Source organism: Periplaneta americana, chromosome 3, assembly GCF_040183065.1.
Source record: "Periplaneta americana isolate PAMFEO1 chromosome 3, P.americana_PAMFEO1_priV1, whole genome shotgun sequence".
Lineage (NCBI taxonomy): Eukaryota > Metazoa > Arthropoda > Insecta > Blattodea > Blattidae > Periplaneta > Periplaneta americana.
Genome location: NC_091119.1, coordinates 124,469,431 through 124,485,201, shown reverse-complemented (window position 1 = coordinate 124,485,201; position 15,771 = coordinate 124,469,431). Strand labels below are relative to the sequence as shown.

Sequence of the window (15,771 nt, the reverse complement as noted above, 5' to 3'; positions counted from 1 at the left end):
TCGGTGTTGTTGCCACTTACAGACAAATTACTTGAAAAAGGCGTCAAATCAGATAATTTCAAAATATCAGGCATACAAGTTACGAAAAGGAGGACATTTTTTTATTTTTAAAAAATCCGCTCGGACTCCGGTCAAAGGCCTAAAAATGAAGTCATATCCGGACAAAAGAGGACGTCTGGTCACCCTAGCAATCATTCACATATCATCATCAATATCATCATCATCATTATCCATACAATAACCCGGATTAAGTTCACGTACGGAGTGCTGTACTTGTACAAGAGCGCGGCCGTTCGGCTACCCAATCATTCACAAGAATGAGTGGTAAGCACAATAAGCTTCAGGCTGCAGTGTAAGCCTTCGGGTCCCTTCACCTTACAAAGAGATAAAAAAGCTTATTATTATTATTATTATTATTATTATTATTATTATTATTATTATTATTATTATTATTATTATTATTTAATTATGGTTTATTTCACGGCGCTCGCAACTGAAGAGGTTATATCAGCGTGCCGGTGTGCCGGAATTTTGTCCCGCAGGAGTTCTTTTACATGCCAGTAAATCTACTGACATGAGCCTGTCCAGAGCCATCTTCAGTTACAAGCCGGAGCATGGGTAGGTTTGGCAACGCTGAGTGGAGACAGACGGAGGCGAAATAAAGGCAAGACGTTTGACATTTTAGTGCTTTGATTTCGTTGTCACATTTACATTTTCGACATTAATTGATACAAAACTAAGTGCATATGATCAAGATTCAGTGTATTGATTTACGTAATTTATTACGGAATCCGAAATGGTATTTTATTTGAGTTTCAGAATACCGTGTAAGTGCTTGCATATAGCCACTTATAACTTAAAAAAAATAATAGCATACGTGTTTTTTATTGATGGTAAAGGAAAAATAAATAAATACTTAAAGAAATGTTACTTGTACCAAAAATAAATAAAATAACGACGTACTTTCGCAGTACCCTATTCCAATCAATTAGTCATTATGTGGGTAGTAAATTCACAATGTTTTGCCGCTTTATGTTGTTTCACCTCTCACGTGAAAGATCTAGGGTGTCATATACATTTTAATTTCATGTGATTATCTGTCGTGCTTTTCTATAAATATTTCAGATGCCCAGGAAGCCAGTTTAGTTTGAACCTCGCCAGTCACCATAACAATACTGTTTTCCTAAATGATTTGTTACAAATTTTCTAAAATATAATTTTAAATAGGCCAAGGCCAAGTATAAAGATCTATGAAAAAATGAAGAAACATATCTTCAACATAATACGTAACAAAACACATCATTATTAAGTATGTGCCAATTAGCGAAAACTCAGTTAACTTTAAATCCTGTAAATACAAAGTGAAAAGAAACATGTTTATAACTAATTTATTACAAAAGAAATAATATTAATAAATAAACCTTGAAAACCAACAAAGTGACTGTATGCATCTACAAATTATAGGTAGTTTCTGACTTATAGCAGGCCTTACGAATTCTCAACAAAACTGCAACATTTAAGGGATCACAAAACAGCTGTTTACAATGATCTGAAAATCAACGGCGTAACTTTATTGATATAGCAGGCGAGACCCAACAATTTGACTAGAATTCTGATACACCGTAAACCACAAGTAAGACTATAAAAATGTAGTTTATACAATACTATTTTAATATTTAGAAAAACTGTCAATCACTTTGTCATTAATAATAACCGTAAAAATTCCTAAAGACTGCAGCCATATTTTCATTTATTGTCTTGTTTTTTTTATCGCCAACACGCACTTAGTTTATAATAATTAAGGGGCTGGGTGCATTTTAGAGGATGTGCCCTTTTTGAGTAAAACGCTTTATTGTGTTCTCTGATCTGTTATGCATACGACCACACCAAGTTGTAGTTCAATACGTGATAATAGAGGTCAGGAGTACCCAAAATGTAAAGGTGTGCATAGCGGTTTGAATTCTCAACATCAATTTTTTCAAAACTTGCATTTGAGAGAAGTGCCTTCCTTGCACCCAACCACTCAATTAATGTTTGGTACGACCGCGAACATAATTCCATCGACAACACACACTTATATTGTAACATTAATTTACATTGAAAATCGGCATTAGCACCAACACATGTTCTGGATAGTAGGCCTCCGTTTGACAGTTAATTACAGTGTTGCCGACGTATGGCTTCGGCTTCTAACTGAAGAAGACTCTGGCCTGTCGCATTTAAACACATCATTATCAATCATTATGGCCTGGTTGCAGAAACGCAAATAAAATCAGACCCTGATCGCCAATCAGTTGTTGTCTAATTTATTTGATTGTTTATTGCGTTGCACAAACGTGAATCTCCTATCAACATGTTTCGATTTACTATACTTGTTTTTTTTTTTTTTTTTAAGATGGGACCATAGACTTACTAAATAACCGCTAGACCTCTCACTGGCGCTAGTGTTATGCTCCCAAATTGAACAGCCAACGGCCGGCCATTTGTTTGGTTGAGCTGAATAAGTATGGTTCGTTCGTGTGCTGTTTTTAATTGCAGCAATGCACACAGATGTAAAGATAAAGAAGGAAGGAATGTTACATTTCACTGATTAGTTAATCTTTAATTTCTACAACATTTTTGGCCCGTATTATGTTACAGAAGACAAACTATTGTACTTATACGACTGTTTGTGGTTCAGGTTTCCTCTGAGTAAAGATTCCCTTAACCGAAAATGGATAGGTGCAATCCGCAGAGAGAATTTCTACCGTACAATGAATCATTCAGTGTTTCAACTCATTTCGAAGATAGTTGTTACCTCTCAAACTACGTTATTGCCGTATACATTGTTATTGTCCTTCATCCACTCCATATCCTTCCCTTTCTTCAAACAGCTGTTGCTTCAGTGCATACATGAATAATAAAATTATTCGCCGAATTCGAAGATACAGAATTAATAATAATAATAATAATAATAATAATAATAATAATAATAATAATAATAATAATCTGTGGCGCTACAGTCCGTGAAGGCCCCAGACCGATCAGCCTGCTGCTAGCCTCACGCCCACATTCCGAAGCAGAGGTGGACGATCATCCAACCAGAATAGAGGTATCGTGTGGTTAGCACGATGATCCCCCCAGCCTTTACAGCTGGCTTTCGCAACCGGATTTTGATACCTATTGTAGCTCCCCAAGTGCATCACGATTCTGGGTGGGCACCGGTCCCATATACTGGCCGAAATTTCATGACAAAATTTCTTCCCCCATGAGGATTCGAACCAGCGCGCATTCCGTAACGCGAGTCCTAGGCAGCATGCCTTAGACCAGGTATGCTCAAAATTGTAAAAGCGCCGAGCAGCACCGCCTGTAGCATCGCTCTCACTCTCTTACAAATATGGATAATAAACTGAATTTGAAAAAGGATAGAGTGTACACCGTAATATTCAGTTATTACATTATTTATTATACTTTATACAGTTATGACACTATTATATCATAGATAATGTTTTCATATTCCACATTCAAAATGTGTATTCTTTTCTGCAAGTAATCGGATATCTATTTCCAACGAATTTACTGCAATGTATGAAGATTCTCATCTGTTAATCGGAATCTATGTTCGGATTTTTGGATTTAGCAACATTCATACTCGAAAATAATTGTTCGCACACATATATCGAGTGGCAGCGAATAAGCTCATCTTGGGATATTTCGTTTTGTTAATTTTTTAATACTTCTGTGCTTGTCAAGTTATGTTCTCTGCATTTAGTTCTGAATTCTACGTGACTTTGTAAATCAATGAACTCGTCCTGGAACTGCACTCTAGCGGATTGTACTAAATTTACTATGAAAGGTGTAACAAAAAGATTAATATCATTCTCCATACGTTTAAAATCACTAAATCTATGTTCTATGAATTCACATTTGAGCTGTTCCAGTAGAGAGTTACAATTAACTATGTTTTGTTCAGGCACCATAGATCTCTTTACAAGTTCACCATCCATGAAGGGTTTTTAGTGCCTTAGCTAATTCCCAACATACTACATAACTTGCTCCTAAATATAGACTCTGAATTGTTCGACTCTTTTCAGTGTTTCGCCTATCATGAAGTGCTTTCCATTCTAGAAACTGTAGTGCACGTTGCACCCCTGAAAAATTATTTTATCATAACATGTATTTCTGTTGGAATAAAATCACCACAATAACAATAATTGTAGTAGTAGTAGTAGTAGTAGTAGTAGTAGTAGTAGTAGTAGTAGTAGTAATGATGATGATAATAATGTTGATATAAAAATGCATATTACAGAAAACAGCTTCTCTGTCACTGCGGCACGTTCTGGATGGCAGAGCGTATGTTTTATGTTGCTCAGTAGTATTCCTGACAGTATCTTACAACATAGTAAACACTTTACGTTTTCACCGAACGCACAACAAAAATAGTCTTCCTCCCACACTATACGGAATAATTGTTTGGTTACAGAAGGTTTTGACTATGTCATTGTCCCGCACTGTTCGTGCGTTTACTAAGTACTTGAACTGCCTTCCGCAGTCATCCGTCGAGCTTCGAACGAGGAATAGCACGCTCTACATTCGAAGGTTGTGATTACAGAACGTAATCGGGAGTCAGAGAAAGAGCATACTTGCTTAAGCCATGACGCCACGGCGCGGGACGGTACAAATAGATCCTGTTTAAAAAAAGTATATAAACAAATTTCAGAGCCTAAAAGCTGAAACGTTCATTAATACGGTATGTACTAGCCACTCATTAAGTAATGGCATAACGCATTTCAAATTCATCTCCCAGAACAAGTATTAGGCCACATAGCCTGTTAGAGGAATTTTCACACCATCGTTCCTTTGGACGACTCAACAGAAACTGTATAAACTACAAAAAGTTAATTTTTTAATATGCTTGATTGAAAGTAACTCTTGTCTTAGTTACGGATTAATGAAACAGTTTTTTATGCTGCTGCTACTACTACTACTACTACTACTACTACTACTACTACTACTACTACTACTACTACTAATAATAATAATAATAATAATAATAATAATAATAATAATAATAATGCTTTTTGATTTTATACAACAGTTTAACCTACAGATTAAATTAAAAGGTAGACATTATTAACCTTGGTTATGAATATTCAAATTCGGAGTTCCTATGAAAATGTGCAAGCCTGACAGCCTAATTGAATCCCGATAAAGCGGATCGAGATTGATAAAAATCCCGATTTGAGGGATAATAGCCTAGAACGTAATTTAAACAAGTTAGTCTGCATTTCCTATTATCCGATATTTTTATTTATATATTGATTCAAATGGTTACATTGTAAACATAGAGGTAACCCGCGGAAATTTAATAAGTCTGTGAGGTAATCCAGCTATTTGCCGTAAGGCAACTCTATTCGCAAGATAATAGTTCCCTAGTTCTACCGCATTGTTGATTAATCCGTTTCGGTACCTAGTTGCTGTTCTCGCAAATAATCAACATTGTGTATTTTAAGTGCGTTGAGTGCCAAAACAAAAGAGCGTTTTGATATCGTATTTTACACTAATAACAGACACATACTAATTGCTGCGTTTTGTAGTGCAGTGAATTATGTTTAAACATGGACTCATCGTCAGATGTACTGTTGCAGTACCGGTTCCGAAAAAGAAAAGTTGCAAAATTAATTTAGTAGCGAATGATTAAAACATATTCGTGGTTAATAAAAGAAAAAAAAATGATTAGCCTGTAGTATTCACTGTACTGTGTGTCTTTCGTATTTTAGTGTTTCTCAGGGAGGCGAATATTACATTAAAAGCATGCGAATACTACTTTGCAGAAAACAACTATAAATCTTATGATAAAATGATGATAAATCTAATGTCTTAAGTTAGCTTCTGATATCCCGATTTCCCTCGCAGAAAACCTAGTAACTCTCCTGACAGCAGACACACGTTATTAAAGGTATCTCGCAAAGGAAGTATTGTTCCTGTAAACAAAAACATTTAGCTTTCGGATACGCAATACAACACGTATTCAGATAGCGGTTTAGAAATCCCGCGCGTTTTCTAATAAACAAATGGCGGCTTTCTGCTGCTTCAATTTGGGAATATATTTCTCAGTTCTCCGCTACGGCGTGGTAGGGGCTTGGATGGGACCAAAGAGTTTGTAATTACAAACTCTTTGGATGGGACATGACAGGAGCGTTGCGATCGGAAAAACAACTGAATGTCACATAGCGTGGTACTTCGAGCATCTATTTTATGTTCAAAGGCGTGGTAGGCCTGTTGCTATGGCAACAACGGTTGAGTTGCCAAACTTACAGTTCCCACGTGGCGAGTACTTAATACAGTAGCTCTCTTGGCGATATTTATTGTGCACACAATGTTAGCATTCGTACGTTTCGTCTTTTATTCTCTCGATTTTTGTATTGCTTTCTTACCTTCGAGTCAATGTCAATGAACGTTTTGTCAGCCATCTTAACGACTATTGCTAGCTTCCGTCAGTTGGCAGCGTGGTAGTCCATATTGGAAACATGGCACTGTAGTTCCAAGCTCGGCCGCTTAACTGTCATTGCTGTCATGTCCCGTCTTTCAAAAAAACAAGTATAATTTTATTACTGATTTGAGACAGAAATGCATTTGACAACAGCGCTTTTTAGCAGTCACAGCCAATTTGATGCTCTTTAAAAGTCGCGAAACGAATACATCAAGTGGGCGGTGACTAGGAAAACAAGTGAATGCTTGTGAGGGAGCTCCTGTTGTGGAATTTGCTAGGGGAGTCGACAAGAAATTGGAACATGCATAGCCTCCATAGCTCAAAAGAATTCCATTTCCCATTCTCTGTTTACAAATTGAGCTCGTAAGCTACTCATTAAAAATATTGTACTGTCATGTGTATAGGGAAGACCAGGTAACTTGATACCCTAAGGGTGAAACCTAACCATTTTTCCCCCATTACTACAAATGCTAGTGGATTATGGTGATTTTCTAGTTTGAAGGTTGAATTTTCTTTTGCCAACTTCGTTTCGAATTTCGATACTGACAAATACAATAAATGGTAGTGATTTTGTAACTGCTATGTTGGCAGCTGAGGCAAATATCGACAATATTTGCCGGTACTGGAGTTCCATGAAATTAAAATTGTACTAGATTTCTCAGCCGGTTACTGGAAGATAGTGAAATTCGAACTTATTAATAATTAATTAATATTAGTATTAATATTAATACATAATAGTTATTTTATGTGTTGCGTTGTGGTTATAATTCAAGAATAGTCAGATAAGTACGAATAAATATAATATATTTGGGCGTGATAATGCACGTGGGTAATGGATAGAAATATTATTTCAAATTTTAATGAATTTCTTTCGTGTTTAGATTTTTATTACTATGTCAAAAAAATGAAATAGTGTTGCAGTGACTCCTCCAAGGAAGAAAATGTGTGGCATTCAGAGTACGCTTCAGAAATCTGTAGTTCACGTGTATAATGAGTTGAAGAAAGAAGATAATGAAGAAGGAATTATGCTAACGGAGACAGCAATTACAACCAGAATAGGAAAATTATTAGGAGTAAGTATTCTTAAGCATACATTTCAAAGTGGTATTCAGTTTTAGGAGTTTGCACTAATAATTTCATGATTGTGGTCAAACAAAACAAATTTTTAGGTTAGGCCTATATCTTTAATCAAGTCAGTGATTTTCATATTGCCAAACTAAATACATTTAAGATACTGTAATACTGCAGTAAGTGATAGCTTAAATACATTTACAAATTAGACGAACAAATAATCAAACAGCACGAAAGTAAATTTCCAGTTTTCTCTTTTGGTATTAAATTAACCGTTCAGATCACAATTTACATGCCATATCGGCAGAAGAAAATACAAGTCATATTGTAATTATTAACTTGATATTGCAGCAAATATTACATGAATATTGGCCTGTTATGGTGCTTAAAAATAATTCAGTTTTATATAATAACTATATAACATACTCTATAAAGCATAGGAACGTTGACTCTGGCTGAATAATTTATTCATGACTGGTCTAAGTAATATTAAATATGGTGTTTCTTCAGAAAAGCTACCCCACCCAAAGTACTTGTTAAGATATAACACTCGAGAGGACGAGGACGCACTACTGGGAAACTAACAATTTCTCTTCGTCCTGGACCTCTCGCATGTTATATTGGTAATTAGTAACAAGTTTGAGGGAGGGACTACAACAATGCATTAGAATGTACAGGTAAGTGTCAAAGGATTTTTGTGCTGAAAGTATTTGTTGCTGTGCACTAAAACCACGTGTTCATCACTATGTAAATATCACAGAAATCAATTAAACAAAATAAAATTATGCCTTCTTTGGTGTAGCTTTTCTGGAGAATTACCTAAATATTAGCCTACTTAAACCTATCGTAGACCCAACCTAACATGTTGATCATTTTCTATTCATATAGCTGTAAATGTTGGTATCATGCATGAATTTTATGATATAACAATTTTTAGAAGTATTATGTTATTGTTTGTTATTACAGCTTGGCTTAACTACAGCCACGAAAGTGATAAATTCACACAAGGGGACCCCATTCGTGACACCAGGAAAACATAGACTACGTAAACATCCAGTGACTGATGCTGATGATTTTACGAAAGATGCAATTGCGAGATTTATTTATGACAAGTTACATAAAGGTAGGGAAGTTACAGGAATTATTGTGTTGATTTATGCAATGTAATTCTGATATTAGTCATAGGCCTATGTATAAAAATATGGCATAATTTTCATTTACTGTTACAGGGGAAGTACTAACAGCAGCAAAAGTTCTGGAACATATGAATGATGATTATGAAACATATTTATTTAGAGTATCCTTATCATCGGTGAAAAAAATTTTGAAAGAGATTAAATTTCTATGGAGCAAAGGGGATCCTTATACACATGTATGAGAAAGTGATGTTATTCGTTTTTAAGAGAATATATAAGAAATGTGGAGCGTGAGAACCCTAAACCCGTAGTATTCTTGGATGAGACTTGGATTTTTATGAATGGTAAATTTCAATGTATTGTGAGACATTGAGTGATTGAATTTTTTACTAACAAATAGATTAACACTTATGTGGAATATGAAATTGCAATTAATATAGGCTACTAGTAATGAATTCAGGTGGGAACAACATGTTTTGCAATTAATAGTTTCATATTATAACTAGAGGTTAGTTATAAAATTCTTGAACGGTTTTCCTGTCTTTAAAATTTTTGTGTCTCTTAGAGTGTCAATGTGAATTGCTTTTCTCTCTCTGTTTTTTAAAGTAGGATCACCCACTTATTCATGAAATAAACCAGGTGAAGTTTCCAGTGACATGAATGGTGTTATTCATAGACCAACAAATGAGGGTGGAAGATTAGATGCCGGAACGAAAGGTGGATTTATACTCGGTAAGTTATATTGATTTATATTTTACATAAATTTGGCAAGAGTAATTTTTTAAATCAGGGTATAAAAATATAAAAATTGGTGACTAAATAAAAACGTGGGAAAGCCTTTCACCAAAGAGGATCTCATGTCATGTTATGTTATGTTTTATTTTCTTTATTTAAATGCTGTGAATTCATGTGACGTAATTATATGCCCAGGTATAATTTTTATTGCAGGTGCTGATTTAATTTTTTCATGCAATTGAAAGAAAAGTCAGGACTACCATAGTGCTATGAATAGCCCTGTAGTTGAGAAGTGGGTGCAAACACAGTTGTTGACCTGAGAACATTAGGGCAATGCGTTATTGTCATGGATAGTGCTGCATATCATAGCAGACTTGTGAAAAATCAGCCAACAACAAAATGGAGGAAAGAACAGCTACTGGTGATTGCAACTGAATATAATAGATTTGTTGTACTAAATGATAAGAGTTGATGGTGTGAAATCACCTTTTGATATTACATTGCAATATTAATTTCCATACTTTACAGTCATTATTATTATTATTATTATTATTATTATTATTATTATTATTATTACTACTACTACTACTACTACTACTACTACTACTACTACTACTACTACTACTACTTATAGATGCTACTTTTTTCTTTCAGGTGAAATGAATCTACATAAGAATCCTAAAACAACAGAGCCTTGCCAATTACTGTTCTGAAGCGGCCTTGTCTTATGTGTTGTGTCTATATACAATTAATTCTTTCAGTTTTTTTTTCCCCTTTAATGTAATGAAGTTGTTGGTTGATTGATACCAAGTGTTCAGCAGTTGATGTCATTTGTTATCTTGCACTCCAATATTTAACCAGATGATTGAAAGCTGTGTAAAGTTAAACAGTCAAGACAATGATCCATATCTTCATTGAGATTTCAGAAATGGCATGGGGAGATTCTGAAATATCAGTTCTTTGTAAATATTTGAGACAATCATGGCCTGTGATAATATGAGTACTGCCACTGTAGATTTTCATAGAAGTTCAGTTATTAAATTAGGTGTATTATTTTTACTATGTATTGTACTATATTTTTGTTTCGCTTAATTGATGAATTATATATGCTGTAAATTGAATAGTAGACTCTAGGTCTATAGCTTAACTGATGAATTGTATGTGCTGTAAATTAAATAGTAGGCTGTATACCACAAGTGATGAATTGTTTATGCTTGTAATGTGAAGTAATTTGCATGATATTTATTATCAGTTTCTGTATATTTCAACTGATTGAATTGTTTATACTTTTAAATTGAATTAACTTGCTTGCTATGTATTATATTTTATAGCTTAACTGATGAATAATTGTTTAGGTTTGTCAATTTAATAATCTGAGTGCCATGTACTTCATATTTTTAGTGGACCACCAATGTAGCTTAGTCGGTAGACTCGTTGGCCTGCAAATTCAGAGCTGCACTCGAGGGTAGTTTGGATCCCCCATTTGGTCTGATTAGTTGGTTTCATCTGAGGATTTTCCTCCATCGTGGAGCAGATGCCGGATGGCCTATTGCAATTTTTTCATTTGCTTTAGAATCATTCCGATTTTTGTTACCACATTGTCATGTTCTGATCTTGTTATTCTTTTAACAGTGTGGTAAGATGCAGGTATAGATAACCTTACAGTAATTTTGCTACCTTTCAGCTACCTCATTACCTCCCACTCCATAAAGTTCATGGATCCACGGAAGTACCAGTCGTCGATGTAATTCGACCATTTTGCTTAAAATATTAAAACACTGTAAAATATTGAGATTTCATGCTGTTACGTCCATTACTGCAGCAAAAACATCTGATTTTGAATCTGATAGTATGACAGCCTTCTCAGATTTATGAAGTCGATACTGGAGATTTTGTAAGCTTAAAAGTGTATCTAAATTTTCACTATCAAAATTAGTCAGTGTTTGAAGTTAGTTAGTTAGTTAGTTAGTTAGTGGCGTTTAAAAAGGGCGCGTCAGCTACTATGGCTATTTGCGCCCTTATCTAAAATCTTTCACTAAACACAAACACAATACAATAACCAGAATGTTTAAAAAGCTAAAAAGCGTTGTCACGGTTAAAATGGGGCAAACAAGTGTTTGAATATAATTCCCTGTAAAAGGGAATATACTGGTATTGTACTACAACACCACTACATCTATGGCTTGGTAAACAGGATCCATCTATAAAAAATACTGTATGTAGTCACTCACTGACCAGATCATTTATCGTTTCTAATGATTTTTAAAATGTCTGGAGAAGTATCACATTTCTTAACATCATCTGTTAAAGTTAACTTATATACTATTCATTTTGAAATAACTTGGGATTGTGTTTTATTAGTAAAGTTTCCCTTAATTGAGCAAGTTTGAGTTCTCCAAGTAGAGTCAAAAAGTCTGTTGGGATTTTGGCTCAGTTTATTAATATTTGTGGACTGTGATTTTTTGTTCTAGACAACCATATTATCTGCAAATGATGAGATTATCATAAGATCTATTTCTTTAGTTAGACCATCGACATTAATATTGGAAAATGTATTCCTGAAAACAACAATGTGGGAAGCCCAGATGAATCTGTCTCTATTTACATATTTGTGACAATGAATCAAATAATCAAGTCACTGACCCAGTGTAACACTTTATCATGGACACCCTAAGTTTGCAATTTCTTAAGTGATTTATATCTACAGAGCCATATGATCCTTGAAAATAAATTAAAATTGTTAAGTTGTTTTGTTTTCTGTTTAAAATATCTTTAATATCTTGACTAAAATTTAAAATCTGTCCATTTGTTGAATGCAATTCTCTAAAGTCAACCCAATAAAATGAAAGTTAGTTACTAGATTCCAGGAACCAATTCAATCTATGAAATCATCTCTTCCATAATTTTGGCTATCATACTAGTAAGTGGTATCTGTCGATAACTCGAAAAGATATTAGTTGAATAATTGCTTTTCAAAATTGATGTTATGATAGATTTTCTCCAGACAGATATTGTATTTTAGATGAGATTACAAGATAAAAGTAGTGAGTTTGCTTGTTTGCCAACATGTTTAAGAAAATCAGCATGTGTATTGTCTGGACTTGGAGATGTTTTGGGTCTTATGTTATTAAATTAATAGTAATATTCAGTTCTTGATTAAATATTGTTATATAAAGTAGATAGTAGATTTAATATTTCTTTCAGTTTTTCCTTAATAGTCTGACGTACACAGATAAAACTAACAACCACACCACCAACTAATCTAATAGAAATTAAAATATAATTAAATTTAGAAAAAGTAATTAAAATTATAAATACACGTAATAAACCATAACCCCCTAATTTCAACAATATACTATTTTATTCCCTTTCACAGCTTGTAGATAATTATTAATTATAGTTATTACTTATTAGCATAATATTTATTGAACTTATTGGCTGTTTCACTTCGTTTGAAAGATGTTATTGTGTACAAAAAGCATTTTTTGATGATCGTTTCATGCTGTATGTTGTGTATAAATCTATGATTTCTGGCCATCTGTTCTGTGTAATCCATCTTTTGTATAGAATTAATAAAATATTCTTTTGGTAGTAATTATTTTATTAATTGAGTATTTAATTTTCACCAGCTCACATTTCTTGAATCATTTGTTTTTTCTTATTTAAATTTAGGACACAAGAGCCAAAAAGAGACTTCACAGTTATGTATCACACATTTTTTCAATGACAGACGTGGAGTTGCAGAAATAATAAGTGTAAGTGTAGCATTATTAAGCAATTTACAAACAAATGAAATCTTTAAAAAGGTATCTAGAAGTGAAATTACTTATGGCTTTTAAGGACCAAAATTATTTTTGTAAGTTGATTTATTATTATTTCAGTTTTAGCCTAGTTGTATTATCCATTTCCTTACTAATTTCAAAAGATAATCAGAAGTTCATTCGAATTCCAACCAAAAGTCAATTGGTTATTAATTTATCTATCTTTAGGAAGTACAGTATATGTACGCTGGAATCTTTGAAGTGAAGTGACAATAATTTAATTGGTCTTGGAACAGATTTGATTCTTGAATATTATATACTATACTTTGTTTTATATACTATACTTTGTTGTATATTTACGTCTAGTAACCTATTAATGCTAATACTAATAATAATGTAAAGGAATAAAAGAATAGAACATAGCAATACATTTCTCATTATTATTGAAACTATTTAGAATAACCTTCCAACATTAAGGTAAAGTACGGTGAGTAAAGAAGTCATTCAGTACATAGGATCGTGATTTTACTACATGTGGTGATATCTGGTAACAGTTGGCAACACTGACAAGGCGGAAATATTTGCTGTTTGGGAACTGAACTTACGTGATCCTCCCAACGGGCTACAACATTCCAGATTTTCAATGATGGTGTACATTATTGCCTGTACATTCACAGAAAAGAAACCTTTTCTATTTCGATAAAGTTCTGCATCATTTCAACCAGGTGATGGATGGAAATGTGAGCAGCCTATACAACCAATTACTCTTGGAAATTCTGACATGGCTGAAAATTCTCTCTGTATTTCAAGTCGTTCCCTGTCTGAGGTTGGTGCTTTATGAGATCCTGCGATAACAAAGCAATTTCATGCGTAACATTTCTAACTACTCGGCAAATAGTTGATTTGTGGACCCCCAACAAGATCACCCAAGACCGACTGAAAAATTCCACAGCATAAAATCTCAGCATTATTAGAACTTGGTTCATAGAGAAAGTGGAAGATTTCGATTTGTCTGTCTGCATATAGGCCCATTTGTTTCAATTTTTGAAAGTAACAAAACACACGAATGCTTCTTACTTAACCTAAATCTTTGCTCAAATTCTCTGTCATTATACATAAAGACAATTCATGTCTATCACGGAAATGCCTTCTTAATATTTTTTCATTCTAAAATTTCTTCATCAGAAGAATCCATTATGTCGAAAACAATATTGTTACGCTATAGGCCTAACTATTTACTATATAAATTACAGTAACTACGCTATAAAGAGAACAACATAAATACTTGATCAATGATTAGTCACTTAACCAGCAAAAATTTGTTGATCACATCTGATGGAAGACTGATCTCCGATCAAATAATGATTGTTCTTTCTGCAACAGAAGAGAAAGACAGTTTGTCAGCTTTCCCAATAACGGGACTGCCTCATTGGACAAAGCATAACAAACACACAGAGTGAAAACAAAAACAGACCACAAAAGAGAAATGTGGAGAACGAACAAGAAAGGGAAATTAAGTACAGATAATAGCATACACATAAAGGCCTAAACATAGTAAACAAATAGATTAGACGATCAAACAAAAGTTATTTCTTCTTAGGAAACAAAGTACAAGTGGTATTTTAAAATGGCAAGTGATCCTCTGATAGCAGTAAGGGAAACATCACGAATGAAGTCGTTGTTCAGCTGGAACTTCTTGCAGAAACTGACAAAGAGGCGAGGTATTGTGCTCCTAGCGCCAACCATTAGCCCAACTACTTCAATGGAGGTGAGGTGATATTTCTCCAAATAGAATGGAACTGTGGGCTCATAAATTCTGCATTTTTCTGCGTGGACTTCAGCGGGCTGTTGTTCCTGTGCCTGGAACCTGACTGTCGGGTCGATAATGTAGGCGGATGTAGAGCCTGGTGGAATGGAAAGCATGTCAATTCGCCGACAGGATCCCTCTTGAGAGATGTCATGGACTTCTTCGTGTACAGTGAGACCTTTCTTTCTCAAGGCTTCGGCAATCATGGACCTGATTCTGTGATGTCTAGAGTTCCTCAGCGTCTCGCTAAAAGGACAGGCACTCAAAACGTGGCCAAGAGTTTCAATCTCACTGACGCAACGACGACAGTGGTTTCCGTCTCGGGACCTTCCTGGTATAGCACGCCAATCAAACCCTCCTTGATCGCCAATCATATTTGATCGGTGTTTCTGCAATCGGGCCATATGAGTCCGAGGTTAGCGGATTCAAATGTACAGGTAATGGATTTTAAAGGACGACGAAGGAAAATTGGTTAATGATTAATTAAAATATGGGAGGTATGAAAGGGACACGGTGTATTATAATACATTTTCTATGCATCTAGTATTTTCTATAGGGCTTCTGTTGCGGATAGTATAATGGCATAAGGAATTCTTTTTCAAAAAAACATACACAGGTATTTGTAAATATAAATGAATCAGTAATCGCTATCTAATCTAAGTTGATAGTACCCGCTCAACGCAGAGGCACTCCTTGCAATATTGCAACTCCAGTGAAATAATCTGTATTAACAAACAACACATGGACCACAAGTGCATTCTGTTTTCCTCCTTTACAATATATTACAAA

At 34.4% G+C, this 15,771-nt stretch overlaps 1 long non-coding RNA gene across 3 annotated transcripts; it reads left to right on the top strand.

The window, feature by feature from the left end:
- Positions 1-7,075: 7,075 nt before the first annotated feature.
- On the top strand, positions 7,076-13,138 carry LOC138696500 (uncharacterized). Of its 3 annotated transcripts, none has more exons than XR_011331395.1 (5): positions 7,076-7,545; positions 8,510-8,666; positions 8,773-9,023; positions 9,286-9,835; positions 10,069-13,138. It is a non-coding gene; the product is annotated as an uncharacterized lncRNA (long non-coding RNA). The 3 variants fall into 3 exon arrangements; XR_011331394.1 differs by having other exon boundaries at positions 7,076-8,666; positions 9,286-9,411; positions 9,628-9,835; XR_011331393.1 differs by having other exon boundaries at positions 7,076-8,666.
- The last annotated feature ends 2,633 nt before the right edge of the window (positions 13,139-15,771 follow it).